This window comes from Apodemus sylvaticus, chromosome 21, assembly GCF_947179515.1.
Source record: "Apodemus sylvaticus chromosome 21, mApoSyl1.1, whole genome shotgun sequence".
Taxonomy (NCBI): domain Eukaryota; kingdom Metazoa; phylum Chordata; class Mammalia; order Rodentia; family Muridae; genus Apodemus; species Apodemus sylvaticus.
Genome location: NC_067492.1, coordinates 59,875,529 through 59,882,717, shown reverse-complemented (window position 1 = coordinate 59,882,717; position 7,189 = coordinate 59,875,529). Strand labels below are relative to the sequence as shown.

General features: G+C 36.1%; 1 pseudogene; it reads right to left on the bottom strand.

Moving 5' to 3' along the window:
- Positions 1-593: 593 nt before the first annotated feature.
- LOC127671609 (basic immunoglobulin-like variable motif-containing protein) lies at positions 594-3,031 on the bottom strand (annotated as a pseudogene).
- Between the last annotated feature and the right edge of the window lie 4,158 nt (positions 3,032-7,189).

The window sequence follows — 7,189 nt, the reverse complement described above, 5'->3', positions numbered from 1 at the left end:
TAATGACCAAAGTCACCCATCTGCACCTATAGTCAGATGACTGAGTATTTTCATGCTTCTTTAGAACCATGGGCCAGTTACTAAGGAAAGCAAAGATGTGAGAGGGATACTTTGAGCATCAAAAGAACAACTAGATTAGAAATATAACTTTAAATATATTTTAACTGTTAGCAAAAACTAGACCTTTACTGCTCTAATTTTTTTACGGAAAGATGGAGCCTTAAGAATCAAAGTTTCTATAATAAATGACTAGTGTCAATAAATCACTCCATGCTGAAATAGTTTAAGTTTTGATGCTGTTCAAGTCCTTGCTTTTAAGTAATTTTGGTTGTATGCAATTTTGTGAAAATCTTTGTCCAGATTGCTTATCTACGTTTAAGTTTATAAGGGCAGAATTCTGTGCTTACCCGCCTGTATATTTGAAGACACATACAGTAATCCTTTGTACGCTCTTTTATTAGAGAACTATGGAGTATGCTTTGTAGCACAAAATCTGTTTCTCTTGACAGATTTAATAAAATAATCTGATGGCCTTTTTCAGTCCTGTACATAACAGCTGTGTGGGTGACATGAGTGGTTAAGTTTTGGCATGTTCAGTCATTGCCATTGTAATCTCTAAAGCTGTGGTAGCCACTCTTCCTTCTCTCATGGATGAAAGACATCTTCTTCCATGCTGAGTCCTGGTCGAAACTAGCACTGAATGACCTGTTCAGATGCCAATGCCGATTCTTATTTATGTGGTCCTCACTCTCAGATTTGGCAATTCCGGGAATTTTTGTGGGAGGTTGTGATTCTTGTGTAATGGGTACAAATGGAAAGGTCCAAAAGCCAAAGCTTTGTCAATTGAGTCTGTGGAATTCTATGATGCAATGCAAATTTATTCCACCTTTTTTTTTTTTGTTTTCTAGAACTGTAGCCCTCTCTCTAGATATTGTGTATCTAAAAATTCTGGATTGTGAGTGGTTAGATCATTGACAATATATGCACCTCTTTTAGAGTGAATGGCAGGATGTTTTTTATGTGACTCTCCAAATAAAATCCAGAATCTACTTCTTGTAATGAGAGAAGGCACCAGCTAAATGCTTTATTAGCTTTAATAGGGGCTGAATTGGTTGAAGCCAATTGAACAAAATAATGATTTTGGCAGTGATAGATACTCCAACCAGTAACTCATATTTCAATCCTCAGGTCAATTTTTTTTAATGTGTAAATATTATTTTATTTTATTCCACTGTCTGCACAGCATGATAACTCTTTTTTTTATTCGATATAATTTATTTACATTTCAAATGATTTCCCCTTTTCTAGACCCCCATTCCCCGAAAGTCCCTTAAGTCCCCTTCTCTTTCCCTGTCCTCCCACCCACCCCTTCCCACTTCCCTGTTCTGGTTTTGCCGAATACTGTTTCACTGAGTCTCTCCAGAACCAGGGGCCAGTCCTCCTTTCTCCTTGTACCTCATTTGATGTGTGGATTATGTTTTGGGTATTCCAGTTTTCTAGGTTAATAAGCACTTATTAGTGAGTGCATACCATGATTCACCTTTTGAGTCTGGGTTACCTCACTTAGTATGATGTTCTCTAGCTCCATCCATTTGCCTAAGAATTTCATGAATTCATTGTTTCTAATGGCTGAATAGTACTCCATTGTGTAGATATACCACATTTTTTGTATCCACTCTTCTGTTGAGGGATACCTGGGTTCTTTCCAGCATCTGGCAATTATAAATAGGGCTGCTATGAACATAGTAGAGCATGTATCCTTATTACATGGCGGGGAATCCTCTGGGTATATGCCCAGGAGTGGTATAGCAGGATCTTCAGGAAGTGGGGTGCCCAGTTTTCGGAGGAACCGCCAGACTGATTTCCAGAGTGGTTGTACCAGTTTGCAGCCCCACCAGCAGTGGAGGAGTGTTCCTCTTTCTCCACACCCTCTCCAACACCTGCTGTCTCCTGAATTTTTAATCTCAGCCATTCTGACTGGTGTAAGATGAAATCTCAGGGTTGTTTTGATTTGCATTTCCCTAATGACTAATGAAGTTGAGCATTTTTTAAGATGCTTCTCCGCCATCCGAAGTTCTTCAGGTGTGAATTCTTTGTTTAAACCTGTACCCCATTTTTTAATAGGGTTGTTCGGTTTTCTGGAGTCTAACTTCTTGAGTTCTTTATATATATTGGATATTAGCCCTCTATCTGATGTAGGATTGGTGAAGATCTTTTCCCAATTTGTTGGTTGCCGATTTATCCTCTTGATGGTGTCCTTTGCCTTACAGAAACTTTGTAATTTTATGAGGTCCCATTTCTCAATTCTTGCTCTTAGAGCATACGCTATTGGTGTTCTGTTCAGAAACTTTCTCCCTGTACCGATGTCCTCAAGGGTCTTCCCCAGTTTCTTTTCTATTAGCTTCAAGTTCCCTAGAGCAGATTCTCCAGCTGTTTTGTTCTTTCTATGGGGCTTATATAGAACACAAGAGCATCCTTTCACATCTAACTGGTCTTACAATCACAAGAGTGTTGTATTTCCAGTGAAAGGGCCAAACCTAATTTCTTCAAATGGGTGTTAGAAGCATAAAATATATAATGCTTCTTGTTGGGTAATAGGTGAGAGACTATAAAAAATTCTTCCGAGCTCCCATTATGTTTTACTAGAAATTCCATGAAGAAATCAATGAGGAAATACCACATAAAGTCTTGTATTCTGATCAGCTTATGCCATATCAACACCTTAGTTTTAATTCTTTGCACTCTTTAGCATCATCAAGAGGAGAATAGTGGAGACAATTCCCTCTGATGCTGCCCTTTATTTTATTAGATATTTTCTTTATTTACATTTCAAATGTTACCACCTTTCCTTGTTCCCCCTCTGAAAACTCCCTAACCCATCTCACCAACCAACCCATTCCCCCTTTCCTGTCCTGGCATTCTGTTATACTGGGACATCAAGCCTTCTTAGGACCAAGGACCTTTCCTCCTTTTGATGTCCAATAGGACCATCCTGTGCTGCATAGGCATCTGGAGCCATGGGTAACTCCATGTGTACTCTTTGGTTGGTGGTTAAGTCCCTGGGAGCTCTGGGTGTACTGGTGGGTTCATATTGTTGTTCTTCCTATGGGGCTGCAAACCCCTTCAGCTCCTTAAGTTCTATCTCTAGCTTCTCCATTGAGAACCTTCTGCTCAATCCAATGGTTGGCTTTTATCATCCTCCTCTGTATTTTTCAGGTACTGGCAGTTGCTCTCAGGAGACAACTATATCTGTCTCCTGTCAGCAAATGCTTTTTGTCATCAATAATACTGACTGGACTTATGACTACCAGAGGACACTGCTATACCACTCATGGGCATATACCCAGAAGGTGCCCAACATGTCATAAGGACGCACGCTCCACTGTGTTCAAAGAAGCCTTATTTATAATAGCCAGAATCTGGAAAGAACCCAGATGTCCTTCAGCAGAGGAAGGGATACAGGAAATATGGTATTTCCATTATTAATGGAATACTACTCAGCTATTTAAAACAATGAATTCATGAAATTCTTAGCAAATAGATGGAACTAGAAAATATCAGCCTGAGTGAGGTAACCCAGACACAAAAGAACACACATTGTATGCAGTCACTGATACATGGATATTAGCCCAGAAGGTCAAAATAACCATGATAAAATTCATAGACCAAACAAAGTCAAGAAGGAAGAACAAAGTGTGCATACTTCGGTCCTTCTTAGAGGGGGAACAAAATACCACAGGTATATGGAGTGTAGACCAGAGACTGAAGGAAAAGCCATGCAGAGGCTGCATTACCTGGTGATCCATCTCATATAACATCACCAAACCCAGACACTTTTGTTCATGCCACCATTTTTTATCAGATGATTTCTCTTGGAAATTTGTTTCTTTGCATAGCCTGATTTATGTTTCAAATGTGTAGTCACCCCATCAAATTCATATTCATCAATTTCCCATGCACGGTTTAGCTTACTCACGCTTGTGGATAAGTTTTCCACATTGTTTTCTTCATTCTAGATTATTTTTGATGTACTATTTGGGATTCTAATAAATCTTGTACTATTTCCAGCAGAAAATGTGGTGATATCAGGGAGGCAAGCAGAGTGGGCTGGACTAGGAGTTTTATAGAATGATGATGACTGTTTGAGGAAGGCATAGTCTGAGCAGATGGCACAACCTTTCTCTTGAGTATGAGTCACTGGACAACTCACAGGATAATGCTCACTTCTTCTGGGGCCTATGGGTGCTCCTGAGGTACATGTATAGAAAGATAGTACAGCGACTTGTAGACTCTCTTCTGGGAACTTCTTCTTAGATCTGTGCTCCACGTGTCCTGTCTGTGTCCAATCAGTCTTGAAAGAAATATGCATAATAATGTATGTAGATCAAAATCAATACTAACTGTGAATATCTCCAAGTTAATTTAATACCATTTTATTGATGTGCTACATTCCTTGTTCTCTTATAACCAGCAAAAAAAGAAAAGTTATGTGAAATAAATAAATTATTTATTCATTCTAATCTGAAATTGTCAAAACATCAGTGTGTCATAAATTTCTAGAACTCAACTGCTGAATTTGAACACAAATCATGTTGTTGTTTTATACTGTTTCTATCCATTGTGTATTATGTCATTCCAAAGTTATACTAACTAATATATCATCTTTTTTTAAATTAATGTTTGATCTTTTCAATTGGTGAGATTTTTTGTGGAATTAAGGTGTCCTTCCTTAATTTTGATGAAAATAATTATTTATTAATATGTTTACTGAAGAAAATGGAGGGGGAAATTAGCTATAGATCAGTGTTGCGTTATACACTCACTCAGCAAAATTAGAATGAACTATTCTTGATGTACCATTTTAAATTTAATAAAATATATACTAGGACATGACTTAACAATCTGACAGCTTACAGTATAGTATAAACAAAATTTTTCTCATACACTATTGCTAGAAAAATAAAATTAAAAAGAGATTTTAATATATTGGTACAATTTAGGATTGTCACTCAAGACAAGTAAACTAGCTATTCATCTAGATGTCAAGATCTTAACAGCTTTAGCTTGTTAATGATAGTCAATCTGATTATTCAGAATAACAGAATTGGAAAGGTGCCAGTAACTTACTTTACCTAATGTATTTACAGGCCATTACATACACATATGCCACTTATAAAGTATGCAGAAATATTACAACAGTGCAATTCCTCACATGCTTCTGAAAGCATATTTTGGGTTGTATTTTCATATCTTGTATTTTCTTGGTACAGTAGATTTGAAATAAAAAAAGAAAAACATTTTATTCATCACCATATTTAAGCATCTCTCTTTCAAGACACCTGTATCATGGTCATTTGAATATGTATTTTCAATACAAAATAAAAACATATTGTAGTGTTTCTCAAATTTGAGTACTTCCTAACTTTATTCAAAAATAATGTGGGGATATTCATTGCAAGTTTGGAATATTAATAGCAATTTTGATATTACTGAACAAGAAGTGGAAAATAACTTCAATTGGAAGGTAATTAGAATATGCTGGAGGAAAAGAAGTTTAAAAATTACTTGAAAAATATCTCTCAGTTTTAACCCGCAATTGGCAGTGAGAAAAGTGATCTTCAGGTTAGCTGCTGCAATATGGTTTTCACATTTGAAATTCAAAGCAAAGAAGAGACCAGGTCATGAATATAACTATTCACCACAAATAAATCACCTTGCCAAACCAGTTTTTGTAGAAACAATAATGATAAAAGGTCAACTGCTTCCCAGATTTTAGCAACTCATTCACTTAAAATGAAGATCATTGTATGGTGCCAAGTATATTCTTAATATAATTCTAAGAATTATTAAATCATAACACCCACATTCACTGAAGCTGTTAAGTCTGTACCCTTCTGAGAGTGACAATTTTTGACAATCAGAATTCTAGATTTATGCAGTACAATGATAGCAATACAGTATATACCCACTGTTTAACTTGTTTAAAAAACATATTTCAAACAATAACTAAAATAACAGCAAAAAGTGTTTTATTGGATTTGATAAGTAACTTTACAAAGACTCTCTTAATTCGGTAATCAGCAATCATTGGTTTACAGAGAGCAGCACATTCCTTATTTCATAATTCATCATACAATAACAGCATTTGAAGAAGCATGTATTTGTTTTAGAAATTTACTCTTCAGAATTTGTTTCCTCCTGTACACAGTATCAAATATTCAGTCACGAAACTCTTCATTGTATATTCTTCTCATTAGCAAACACTGCAATGGAAAACAGTCAACATGGTCTGAAGCTTTTATTTTCTTGAAGAGGAAATAGACAGGACATTCCCCTTGTTTCCAGTGAGAAATGCTTTAAATCTGTCTTTATTTCACATTTTCACCACCATCTGCTCTTCCTTAAAAGTCTAAAGAGAAGAATCCAGAAGATTAATGTTCTAGTCCTTGCTGACTTAACTTGTTTGCTTGATGCTGCTGAAGAACTTCTACTGGTACAATATGATTTAAAAAAAAAATGGTTGTGTGGGCTTGGGAAGGTTTATGTTGGGTGAATTTTTGGTTCTGTGACAGCTTGATGCCTCAGATTAGCGGAAGGCTAGGGAGGTGAGGAATGAGTGGCTGGGTGGGTGGGGTAGCAGGGGTGGGGTGAGATTAGGAGTCTTTTGTCATGGAAATCAGGAAGGGTGATAACATGTGAAATGTAAATAAGTAAAATAACCTATACAAAATTTAAAAAAAAAATCTCATTAACTCACAATCGTGTAATACATATATAGTTCTATATGCTGTATTAAATATCAAGTGTCTTACAGAGGTATGTACTTAAAAATTGGCATTATAAATCTCTTTTCAATGTCAAAATGTTCTCTATAGTTCTGTAAAGCAGTCTTCCCCCAAAACAGGAACAAACAAATTTTAACCAATTAAGTAAATCAATTTCATTATTTTTTTATATTTGATGAAAATCACTTGAAATTTCATGACTTATACAAAGTGTATTAATTGAAAGAATTAATCAGGATAGTGTCTCTCGTTTGATGGAACCCTGCATGTCCCCAGTGCTGTAGTAGTGTCCAAAGATGGGATTATATGATAGTTGCTTAGTCGAATATATTATTCAATTGTGTCTGTGTGAAGTTATTACCATTCTTTGGAAATTATTCTGTGTGCAGACATATATTGCAGCA